We start from the raw sequence: 11,623 nt of genomic DNA on the forward strand, positions 1-11,623 counted from the left end.
TCATCCATGATATATGAGCTTGTGCATTTACTTAGCAAATTTGTTGTGATCTTCCTTGATGGCATATTCATACATCATGATCATATTGTATACCATCAATTGCATGATTACATACACATGTTGAGCATCCATTGCCATATTCATGCTATTGATGAACCGTCCCTCTATGACATACTTTTGCACAATGGTCGCGTTAATCACATTCACCACACCTTTGTGCATACGACAAATGAATTTGCTCACATGAATTTGCTCATACGACAAATGATGAGGTCGAGGCAGTGAAGCTCTTCCTCAACGGCGATGATGAAAGTAGCGGCGGCGCTAGGGCTTGAGAGCTTGAGCGAGGGGAGTGAGTTCAAGTGGGGTAAATGTAGTCTGAGGAGGGTGAGGGGTATTTATACCCGAGGTGAAAAACGCTAGCCCGAGGAAAATGGACGAACGTGCCCCTGACCCTTCTCATCCTAGTGACACGTGTCACCCACGTACAGTGTGGTGGAGATCATGTGAGATTGTGGGTGAATAGATAAATCTTATTGTGGGATGTGGAACGGTCTGAGTGGCCAAAGCCAAAAATTCAAATAAGAAAAGTTTAATGTTTCGTTCGCAAATTCTTCAGCTGACAAGGACAAAGTGAAGATTTTGAATGGGTTTCAAATAGAACGCACATGAAGAATTTGTGAACAGACTGGGTTGAGTTTAGCATAGAGGAGAAAAGGGTCCGATCACATTCACTTAGCATAAAAAAGCAACTTGAAGAATTAGCTATAAGTGAATGTTGTAGAGGACATAAAAACTCAAGTATATATATAGTCAATGAAGAACAACGACGGAACGAGTGAAGACAATGCAAAGTTGAAGAAATTGAGCAACTGGGGAATTTCAAAAATGAAGAAAACTCAAATTGAAGATTTTCAACTTAGGTTGGTGGCGTAACCCACCGTATAAGAATGATGATTTCAAACACCGCGTACAATTGTCGTAGGGTTCTGAGAATCAAATTGTTCATTAATTTCACACTTAGAGGGTTAGTCTTCATTGATTGAAGAAAAACGTTACTTCGTGTGTTGCACATCTAAGTCATCAAATTTGGATAAGTGTTAATATGTGTGTCCTTTTCAAAGAACATTCGAAGATTCTAAGATATTTAGCTCACACCGCAACTTGCTAAATATCTTCTCATCCAAGGGCTTTGTGAAGATATCAGCCAGCTGGTCTTCAGTATTGGCGTGGTCAATGGAGATGTCGCCCTTCAACACATGGCCACGAAGAAAATGATGACGAATCTGGATGTGCTTTGTCTCCGACTGCTGAACTGGGTTGTGAGCAATCTTGATAGCACTCTCATTGTCGTATGCCATAGTCCTTGAGGGTTTGCTTCATCCATAGCAATTGAGCACAGCAGGATCCAGCAGCAATGTACTCAACTTCAGCAGTAGAGAGTGATACGCAGTTCTACTTCTTCGAGGACCAACAGACCAATGATCGTCCGAGGAAATGACATGTGCCTGATGTTGACTTGCGGTCCACCCGATCACCAGCATAGTCAGAGTCAGAATATCCAATGAGATCAAAGGAAGAGCCCTTGGGATACCATAATCCAAGTGTTGGAGTGTGAGCTAGATATCGAAGAATATGCTTCACAGCCTTATGGTGTGATTCCTTCGATGTAGCTTGAAATCGGGCACATATGCAAACACAAAGCATAATATCTGGCCTAGATGCACATAGGTACAATAAAGATCCAATCATGGAGTGGTATACCTTTTGATCGAAGTCTTTACCATTTTCATTGGTGCATAGATGGCCATTTGTGGGCATAAGGATTTTGACACCTTTGCAATCTTGCATGCGGAATTTCCTCAACACATCCTTGAGGTATTTCTCCTGAGATATGAATATGCCATTGTGTTGTTGACGAATTTGAAGACCTAAGAAGAATTTCAACTCTCCCATTGATACGTCTCCAACGTATCTATAATTTATGAAGCATTCATGCTATTATATTATCTGTTTTGGATGTTTATGGGCTTTACTAAGCACTTTTATATTATTTTTGGGACTAACCTATTAACCGGAGGCCCAGCCCATATTGCTGTTTTCTTGCCTATTTCAGTGTTTCGAAGAAAAGGAATATCAAACGGAGTCCAAACGGAATGAAACCTTCGGGAAAGTTATTTTTGGAACGGAAGCAATCCAAGGGAATTGGAGTGCACGTAAGGGAAGCTTCGAGGTGGCCACGAGGCAGGGAGGCACGCCCGCCTCCCCTGGGCGTGCCCCCCACCCTCATGGGCCCCTCGTGGCTCCCCTGACCGACTTCTTTCGCCTATATGTCTCCATATACCCTAAAAACACCGAGGAACACAATAGATCGGGAGTTCCACCGCCGCAAGCCTCTGTAGCCACCAAAAACCTCTCGAGAGCCCTTTCCGGCACCCTGCCGGAGGGGGAATCCATCACCGGTGGCCATCTTCATCATCTCGGCGCTCTCCATGACGAGGAGGGAGTAGTTCACCCTCGGGGCTGAGGGTATGTACCAGTAGCTATGTGTTTGATCTCTCTCTCTCTCTCTCTCTCTCTCGTGTTCTTGAGGTGATACGATCTTGATGTATCGCGAGCTTTGCTATTATAGTTGGATCTTATGATGTTCTTCCCCCTCTACCCTCTTGTAATGAATTGAGTTTTCCCTTTGAAATTATCTTATCGGATTGAGTCTTTAAGGATTTGAGAACACTTGATGTATGTCTTGCCATGCTTATCTGTGGTGACAATGGGATATTCACGTGATCCACTTGATGTATGTTTTGGTGATCAACTTGCGGGTTCAGTGACCTTGTGAACTTACGCATGGGGGTTGGCACACGTTTTCGTCTTGACTCTCTGGTAGAAACTTTGGGGCACTCTTTGAAGTACTTTGTGTTGGTTGAATAGATGAATCTGAGATTGTGTGATGCATATCGTATAATCATGCCCACGGATACTTGAGGTGACAATGGAGTATCTAGGTGACATTAGGGTTTTGGTTGATTTGTGTCTTAAGGTGTTATTCTAGTACGAACTCTATGATAGATCGAACGGAAAGAATAGCTTCATGTTATTTTACTACGGACTCTTGAATAGATAGAACAGAAAGGATAACTTTGAGGTGGTTTCGTACCCTACCATAATCTATTTGTTTGTTCTCTGCTATTAGTGGCTTTGGAGTGACTCTTTGTTGCATGTTGAGGGATAGTTATATGATCCAGTAATGTTATTATTGTTGAGAGAACTTGCACTAGTGAAAGTATGAACCTTAGGCCTTGTTTCCTAGCATTGCAATACCGTTTACGCTCACTTTTATCATTAGTTACCTTGCTGTTTTTTATATTTTCAGATTACAAAAACCTATATCTACCATCCATATTGCACTTGTATCACCATCTCTTCGCCGAACTAGTGCACCTATACAATTTACCATTGTATTGGGTGTGTTGGGGACACAAGAGACTCTTTGTTATTTGGTTGCAGGGTTGTTTGAGAGAGACCATCTTCATCCTATGTCTCTCATGGATTGATAAACCTTAGGTCATCCACTTAAGGGAAATTTGCTACTGTCCTACAAACCTCTACACTTGGAGGCCCAACAACGTCTACAAGAATAAGGTTGCGTAGTAGACATCAAGATCTTTTCTGGCGCCGTTGCCAGGGAGGTGAGTGCTTGAAGGTATATCTTTAGATCTTGCAATCGAATCTTTTTCTTTCTTGTTTTATAACTAGTTTATTCTATAAAAGAAAACTACAAAAAAAATGGAACTGAGTTTGTCTCATACGCTTCATCTTTTTAATATCTTTCCTAAGTATGATGAAAAGGAAAATTGTTCTCAAGTGCTAGAAGAAGAAGTCTATAAAATGTTTGGTACTAAATCTTTGAATGATGAGCATGATTGCAATGTTGTTAGTATGAACTCTTTGAATATCAATAGTACTAATGATGATTGCACTAGTTATGATGAAAATGTCTCTTATAAGCATGTCGATTTTTGTGGAGTGCATTGGGTTTGCAAGTGCACACCAAATAGGGAAGGTATATATTGCAAGAGGCATAAGCATTTAGAAACTAAATTGTTGCAAGAAAGGCTTGATGTTTGTGCTGAAAAATTCAATATTTTTCGCCATCCTTGTGAACTTTGCAATGAACATGGTCATTTAAATCTCCAATGCAAATTGTTTCATGATCGAATAGTGTCCAAAAATTGTGATAACTTGATTACCCTTGAGCATCATAAAGAGCTTAGTCTTCTTTTGGGGTATGAAGAAATGAAACATATAACTGAGGGTATTCCAAAATTTAATCTTGATAGATTTCTTGATTTTGATCTAGAGAAGATTTATATGTATTGTGCGGTGAATGGCATTGAAAATCCTTATATTGCCAATTACATAAAGAAAAGAAAGCAAATAGAAGATGAAGAGAACAATAATGAAAGGGAAGAGACTTCCCAATATCCTCCTATTATTTCTTATGATGAATCGAGTAACGAGGAGGAGCTTTCTATTCAACCAATCTCATCAATAAGGAGCTCAGAGAAGAAGGTTGAACCCACACATAATGTGAAGAAGAAAAAGAAAAGACGGAGCAGCAAAGGTAGAAATGTACCCCTCCCAAATGATGTTGCTCCTACTACTCATTGTGATGATGATAATTTCTATACTATTGGTGCTATCCATACTATTAATGATGAGAGTGATTATGCTTATGATAAGAAAAGGCCCAAGCTTGGGGAAGCTATGTTTGATGATGATGACATATTTGAGAATATATTTGCTGCAATTAATGTTTGTCCCAAGCTTGGGGATGCTATGTTTAATGAAGATGATATTTTTAGCCTCCCAAGTTTTGATATGCAAATTTGTTATGATGATAGCATGCCTCCTACTTATGATGGTTATATTGATGAAAGTGGGGTTGGAAGAGTGTCAACTTTAGGAAGTAGTGATCCCACTATTTTGGAGGATGTTGAATTTATTGTGATGAATATGAAAGTGGATTTGGAGAGGTCATGACTTTATTTAGTGATGAATCCACTATTTTGGAAGAGGTTTCAATTGATTATGATGAGAACCACGTTGCTACTTATGATGATTATTGTGATGAAACTTATGCTATAAAAAGTAGTGATGATATTTATAAAACTTGTCATGATTATGATTAACCTTTTTCTGAACATTACTCTTTTAATGTGGCAACAACTTATAGTATTCGAGTCTCTTATGATACTCCCACTATTCTGAATGAGAAGAATTTTGCTTATGTGGAGAGTAGTAAATTTTCTATGCAAGTAGATCATGAAAATAATGCTTTAGGTGCTGGTTATATTGTTGGATTAATTCATGATGCTACTGAAAATTATTATGAGGGAGTAACATATGATTGTAGGAATTGCAATAATATCAAGTTTCCTCTCTATGTGTTGAAAATTTTGAAGCTATGCTTGTTTTACCTTCCTATGCTAGTTGATTATTGTTCCCATAAGATGTTTGCTCACAAAATCCCTATGCATAGGAAGTGGGTTAGACTTAAATGTGCTAGTCATATTCTTCATGATGCTCTCTTTATGTTTCAATTCTTATCTTTTATGTGAGCATCATTGAAATCATCATGCCTAGCTAGGGGCGTTAAACGTTAGCGCTTGTTGGGAGGCAACCCAACTTTATTTTTGTTCCTTGCTTTCTGTTCCTGTTTAGTAATAAATAATTTATCTAGCCTCTGTTTAGATGTGGTTTTATGTTTTAATTAGTGTTTGTGCCAAGTACAACCTTTGGGAAGACTTGGGTGAAGTCTATGCTATCTTGCTGTAAAAAAACAGAAACTTTTGGGCTCACGAGATTAGCTGCCATTTTTTTACTGGAGAGTGCTTTTAGGTTGATTATTTTTGAATATGATTAATAGACAAATTACTCAGGACCACCTATTTATTTTAGAATTTTTGGAGTTACAGAAGTATTCAAATGATACAGATTACTACAGACTGTTCTGTTTTTGACAGATTCTGTTTTCTATGTGTTGTTTGCTTATTTAATTAATCTATGAGTAGTATCGTAGGCTATGAACCATAGAGAAGTTGAAATACAGTAGATATTACACCAATATGAATTTAGAATGAGTTCACAACAGTACCTAAGTGGTGGTTTTATTTTCTTATACTAACGGAGCTTACGAGTTTTGTGTTGTGAAGTTTTCAAGTTTTTCGTGAAGTTTCGATGAACTACGGAATATGGAGTGGCAAGAGCCTAAGATTGGGGATGCCCAAGGCACCCCAAGGTAATATTCAAGGACAACCAAGAGCCTAAGCTTGGGGATGCCCCGGAAGGCATCCCCTCTTTTGTCTCCGTTCATCAGTAACTTTACTTGGAGCTATATTTTTATTCACCACATGATATGTGTTTTGCTTGGAGCGTCATTTTATTTTGTTAGTATTTGCTTTATTTTATTTAGAATAATGTTTTGCATCTATATTTTCAATAAAAATGTCAAGGATAGCCTTTACCATGCTTATTTTGCAAGTATACATGTTGCTGTTTCAAAACAGAAAGTTTACCGCTGTTGCAAAAATTCCCTAGAAAAGTCAGAGAATGATATAATTTGCATATTGAGATCTGATAAATCTTCTACAGCATAATATTTTTCTCATAATTGTTTGAGGTAGGGAAGTATGATGAATCTTGCACTCTTTACATACCATACTGTTTTGACAGATTGCTGTTATGTTTGCATTGTTTGCATATGTTTGCTTGTTTAATGATTCTATTTGATGATAGAAGTATTAAATATGCAGAGACATTTAGTATGCAATGTTGAATAATAATTTTAGTGATTTGTTACAGTAGAAAATTATAAGGTTTTTGCATTGGTTTATACTAACTTATCTCACGAGTTCTTGTTGGGTTTGGTGTGGATGAAGCTTTCGAGATTTATGAAACCGAGATATAAAAGGAATTAAGGAGACACAAAAGCTCAAGATTGGGGATGCCCAAGGCACCCCAAGATAATATTTCAAGAAGTATCAAGCATATAAGCTTGGGGATGCCCGGTGGGCATCCACCTTTCTTCTTCAACAATTATCGGTTAGTATCGGTTGAGCCTAAGTTTTTGCTTCTTCACATGAGTCGTGCTATCCTTGTAATGCCATTTTATTTTGTTTTGCTTGCTGTTTGAATAAATTACCAAGATCTGAAATTACTAAATGTTAGAGAGTCTTCACATAGTTGCATAATTATTCGACTACTCATTGATCTTCACTTATATCTTTTTGGAGTAGTTTGTCATTTACTCGTGTGCTTCACTTATATCCTATGAGTAAATGGTTGAATGAGTTGAATGTCATAAATATGAAATTATATATGTTTCATATGCTTACTCCATTGGGAGTAATGACTTCACATCTAAGAAGTAGAGGTGGTAAATTTATTGAAGGTTAGCAAACATTGTATTGGTCACTTGAACAATTCATGAAAGAATATTGAAGGAAGAGAAATTTCACATATAAATATACTATCTTAGACATCTTCTATGATTGTGAGACCCATTAATTATTTTCAAACCTGAGAAAATTAGTTGAAGTTGGACAAGGAAGACAAAGTAATGAGTTATGCTTGGGTGTGTTTGTATAGAAGTTATATTGTTATAGATCCTCCAACATGTGGTGCTTGCTATTTAGAATCCTTTGCTAGCCTAAATATCTCTACTAAGCGGGAATACTACTTGTGCATCCAAATCCCTTGAACCAAGTTTCTTCCATGAGTGTCCACCATACCTACCTATATGCGGTATTTACCTGCCGTTCCAAGTAAATTTGCATGTGCCAAACTCTAAACCTTCAAATAATAATCTGTTTTGTATGCCCAAATCGCTCATGTAGCGACTAGGGGCTGTCAGTATCTTCCGTGCTAGGTGGTTTATTCTCACGATGAGTGGACTCTGCTCATCATTCACGAGAAAAATGGCTGGTAACTGGGATGCCGAGTCCCACGATCAAAAGATCAAAATCAAATCAAAAATAATTGCAAACAAAACTCCCCCAGGATTGATGTTAGTTGGAGGCACCCGTTGTTTCAGGCAAGCCATGGATTGATGATTGTTGGTGGAGGGGGAGTAAAAACTTTACCATTCTGTTTGGGAACCGCCTATAATGTATGTAGTATGGAAGATATTGGGAACTCTTGGTTGTTATGTTGACAATGAAAGCATACCTCTCAAAATTATTTTCATCTCTATTTCAAAATCGAGCTCTGGCACCTCTGCAAATCCCCGCTTCCCTCTGCGAAGGGCCTATCTTTTACTTTTATGCAAGAGTCAGTAGTATTACTTCTCATTCCTACCTACTCTTTAGTTGGCAAGCATCATGTGTTGGGGAAATATCTAAGCATATATGGCCATGCAAATATATTTGATCATGAATTATTATTGTTGACAATTATCTATATGATAAGTGAGTTGGGAGGCGAAACACTAAGCCCCTATCTTTCTCTGTGTTCGATGGATGCTATTTGTTCTAAGAATATGCTTTGAGTGGTAGCAATCATGGAAGACTATATGATAGTTGAGTATGTGGAGTTTGCTAAATCAAAGCTCTGACATAGACCCTTCCTGAAAATAAGATGAATTGTAATTATTTGATGACTGAGAATGAAGTTTGCTAAGTTTTCAAGAAAGTTTATGGTCTATGCTTTAACATGTGAATAGCTTGTTACTTGATCTTGAGAAGTTTTATGAGATGAACTACTGTTATGACATACAATCATGCTAGAAAAGGTGATTGAAATTATCATTGATAAAACTTGTGCACCTGCTAGCATTCACACTTCATAAATTCTTTCTTTTATCATTTACCTACTCGAGGACGAGCAGGAATTAAGCTTGGGGATGCTGATACGTCTCCAACATACCTATAATTTATGAAGCATTCATGCTATTATATTATCTGTTTTGGATGTTTATGGGCTTTACTAAGCACTTTTATATTATTTTTGGGACTAACCTATTAAATGGAGGCCCAACCCATATTGTTGTTTTCTTGCCTATTTCAGTGTTTCGAAGAAAAGGAATATCAAACGGAATGAAACCTTCAGGAAAGTTATTTTTGGAACGAAAGCAATCCAGGGGAATTGGAGTGCACGTAAGGGAAGCTTCGAGGTGGCCACGAGGCAGGGAGGCACGCCCACCTCCCCTAGGCGCGCCCCCACCCTCATGGGCCCCTCATGGCTCCCCTGACCGACTTCTTTCGCCTATATGTCTCCATATACCATAAAAACATCAAGGAACACAATACATCGGGAGTTCCACCGCCGCAAGCCTTTGTAGCCACCAAAAACCTCTCGAGAGCCCTTTCCGGCACCCTGCCGGAGGGGGAATCCATCACCATTGGCCATCTTCATCATCTCGGCGCTCTCCATGATGAGGAGGGAGTAGTTCATCCTCGGGGGTGAGGGTATGTACCAGTAGCTATGTGTTTGATCTCTCTCTCTCTCTGTCGTGTTCTTGAGGTGATACGATCTTGATGTATCGCGAGGTTTGCTATTATAGTTGGATCTTATGATGTTCTTCCCCCCTCTACTCTCTTGTAATGAATTGAGTTTTCCCTTTGAAGTTATCTTATCGGATTGAGTCTTTAAGGATTTGAGAACACTTGATGTATGTCTCGCCATGCTTATTTGTGGTGACAATGGGATATTCACGTGATCCACTTGATGTATGTTTTGGTGATCAACTTGCGGGTTCAGTGACCTTGTGAACTTATGCATAGGGGTTGGAACACGTTTTCGTCTTGACTCTCCGGTAGAAACTTTGGGGCACTCTTTGAAGTACTTTGTGTTGGTTGAATAGATGAATCTGAGATTGTGTGATGCATATCGTATAATCATGCCCACAGATACTTGAGGTGACAATGGAGTATCTAGGTGACATTAGGGTTTTGGTTGATTTGTGTCTTAAGGTGTTATTCTAGTACGAACTCTATGATAGATCGAACGGAAAGAATAGCTTCATGTTATTTTACTACGGAATCTTGAATAGATAGAACAGAAAGGATAACTTTGAGGTGGTTTCGTATCCTACCATAATCTATTTGTTTGTTCTCCGCTATTAGTGGCTTTGGAGTGACTCTTTGTTACATGTTGAGGGATACTTATATGATCCAGTTATGTTATTATTGTTGAGAGAACTTGCACTAGTGAAAGTATGAACCTTAGGCCTTGTTTCCTAGCATTGCAATACCGTTTACGCTCACTTTTATCATTAGTAACCTTGCTGTTTTTAAATTTTCAGATTACAAAAACCTATATCTACCATCCATATTGCACTTGTATCACCATCTCTTTGCCGAACTAGTGCACCTATACAATTTAACATTGTATTGGGTGTGTAGGGGACACAAGAGACTCTTTGTTATTTGGTTGCAGGGTTGTTCGAGAGAGACCATCTTCATCCTACGTCTCCCACAGATTGATAAACCTTAGGTCATCCACTTGAGGGAAATTTGCTACTGTCCTACAAACCTCTACACTTGGAGGCCCAACAACATCTACAAGAAGAAGGTTGCATAGTAGACATCACCCATCATAGACATTTGATATTCCTCACTCATCATATATGCAAATTCATCACTATAACATTGGTTAGTATAGCCAAAGATAATATCATCAACATATATTTGGCACACGAATAATTCATCATCGTATGCTTTGGTGAAAATAGTTGGGTCAAGTGAACCGGGTTTGAAGCCTTTATTCATGAGGAATTCCTTCAATGTGTCATACCACACCCGAGGTGATTGCTTGAGGCCATAGAGGGCCTTGTTGAGTCTGTAGACGTGATCTAGAAATTTTGGATCCTCAAAACCTGGTGGTTGAGCAACATATACTTCTTCCTCAAGCTTACCATTGAGGATTGCACTTTTCACATCCATTTGATGTAAGATGATATTATGATGGTTAGCGTAAGCACGCAATATGCGAATAACTTCAAGTCTAGCAACAGGTGCAAAAGTTTCATCGAAATCAATTCCTTCAACCTGTGTGTAGCCTTGAGCTATAAGCCGAGCCTTATTCCTCACCACAAGGCCATTTTCATCTTGTTTGTTGCAGTAGATCCATTTGGTACCGATGATGTTGTGCTTGCGTGGGTCTGGTCGCTTGACAAGCTCCCACACATTGTTGAGCTCGGATTGATGCAATTCATCTTGCATGGCTTGAATCCAGTCAGATTCCATGAATGCTTCATCAACTTTAGTGGGCTCTGTGATAGAGACAAACGCAAAATGCCCATAAAAGTTAGACAAGTATGAAGCTTTTGAGCTCGTGAGAGGACCTGGTGCGTTGATGTCGCTGATGCTTTTCTCAATCCGCACTTCGTTTGCAATGCGAGGATGTGTAGGTTGACGATTTTGCTTAGGCCCAGCAATTTCTTCAGGTCCCTTTTCTTCAGCAGCACCAGTGTGATTTTCTTCACGATCCGGAATGACTTCTTCAGCAGATTCTTCGGTAGGGATGATATCCTCAGTAGCTTTGAGCTTGATGGATTCCTCAGGTGATATTTCATCTAGCACAGGAGGTAGGTGCTCTGTTTGCGAGCCATTAGTTTCATCGA

This window comes from Triticum aestivum, chromosome 7B (assembly GCF_018294505.1).
Source record: "Triticum aestivum cultivar Chinese Spring chromosome 7B, IWGSC CS RefSeq v2.1, whole genome shotgun sequence".
Classification (NCBI taxonomy): domain Eukaryota; kingdom Viridiplantae; phylum Streptophyta; class Magnoliopsida; order Poales; family Poaceae; genus Triticum; species Triticum aestivum.